The following is a 2,103-nucleotide window of genomic DNA, read 5'->3' as shown; positions in this document are numbered from 1 at the left end:
GAGAGTGAGTCTGCTACTACACCCACCCACAGCATCACATACTCAGAAGTGTCATGTTCCATTCAAATGAATCACTCTAATTTACTGTATATTTATTGTAACAAATGTATAGATATGTTGTCTAATAGAAACATGAAAATAAAATAAACATTGTCTCTATTTCTCTGCAGGTCTGTGGTCTGAGAGATGGAAGGAGTTGAAGCTGCTTTGAGCTGATCCGACTCTCTATGGTTACTCCTCTCTGGCTGTGTGACCCTGCAGTTTGGACCCTGATCCTTGACCCCTGATGTCCCCGCCCCTCCTCCCGCTGAGGATCTCTCTTCTTCAGACTTCCTGTGTTCTGTCTTAACATCACCTCCTGTCTAACATGTTACTGTAGTTAGCAGAAAGGAACAACAACCTTTAAAATGTTTCTGCTTGTATTAGAAAGACATGCAGATAATTCTAGCTACTTTTTTCTTTTGTTTTATTTCACTTAAATGTTTTGTGAAAATTGTAATGTAATCTCATATGTCTTGATTCTTTGTTTAGTTTTTGGGAAATGTTTTGTCAGAAGGTGTTTTATTGAGAGGCGGAGAGGGAGAAAGAGTGATCTCCATGTATGAAATGTGTGAAGGACTGGAACAATCATTTCTACTGAATAAGTTTATATTTGTCTTTTAGTTCATACTGAATTTTAACAGAAAATGTCTGATTAATGAATTAAATTTTAAAAACGTAATACAATGTTGAAAATGTATATCTTGGTAGGTTTTGAACAAGGATTTGTTATACTAATAATGATCAAAGTAACAAAATTGATAGTCATGAGTCTCTTTCCAGTCAGATTGAACTGTGTGATGTCTGTTTTTGTAAAATATTGTAAATATAACTGTATTTTGGATTCTGCAAAAAAATGAAGGGTGTTGGGAGGGCAGGGGAAATGGTACGATGGTATTTGTTTTCAGCAGATATTTTTATAGTTTCATTGGAAACCCAGACTGGAAATCCAGACTGTTCCATATCATAGTATAATAGAGACGGGAGGTCAGTCATCATCACAGGTATTGTCAGACACAAACTGTGTTTTTGTCAGTCAGTTTTATCATTCTCTTTCCACTGGACAACATTCATGACACTAACATGAAGTTATGATATAGTTTTATGGGAGGGTTTACTACTGATGTATTTGTTTGATTCATAATATTTAGTTGTCTTAGTTGTGAGCCTGGCCCAGGTCTGTCAGAGTGAAAGGGTTTTCTCCTATACTGTGAATTCACCCAGGAATCCCTTTTATCAGCACTGGGAGAGAGAAAGCTTGAGATGTTACATTAACGTGGGAGACGCGGGTGTTGGGATACTCCTTTAATATGAGAAAAACTAGCTGTTTCTATCCTCATTACTTGGTACTGTGTTATTTTATTGTTGTTTTAGAATTATCATTTTTAATATGTAATGGTTGTAAAGGAAAATGAAGGACAAGCATGCAGAAACAGTCAGTTTCACAATGGTACGATTTTACGACTCAATTCTTCTGCAGATTGTGTTGATGTGTGTGAGTGCGCGTTTGTGTGTGTGTGTGTGTGCATTGTATGGCTATATGTGGTCACACTTATTGGCATCATGTGTGAAATGTATTGTCAGGGAATGGATACATTGGTGGTAAATGTGAATGTATTACTGCTATTTTGGTTTGTTACTGAACTTCCTTGTCTCTTTCGGTGTGTGGAAGGGATTTGTTCATTTCTAAATGAACACTATCTCAGAGGTGGTCCTGAGGCTCTTCCATGATGAGATTGTATGTATTTCTCAACCCCTCCTCCACACCGACAGAGACACTACATATCTACTGGGTGACACAGACTGTAGCCATGAAACTCATGAAGCAAGAAGCAATATACTTTTTTAAGAGAACTCAATAATTTTGTTCAGAAATGTTACGTTGTTGCACTGGGAGGTCAAAATAAAGTGTTTTAATGTTATGGTTAGTTTAAGAAAAAGAGGCACTGTCAATTTCTATCACCAAGTTGTAGATTTTGATATTTTTCTAAGCCTGCTGGTTGCCACGGTGTTGCAGCCTTTGGATTCTGTGTTTACTCTGAAAGGTAATGTTCTTGTCAACAC

Source organism: Salvelinus namaycush, chromosome 1, assembly GCF_016432855.1.
Source record: "Salvelinus namaycush isolate Seneca chromosome 1, SaNama_1.0, whole genome shotgun sequence".
Lineage (NCBI taxonomy): Eukaryota > Metazoa > Chordata > Actinopteri > Salmoniformes > Salmonidae > Salvelinus > Salvelinus namaycush.
This window is presented reverse-complemented; position numbering follows the sequence as displayed.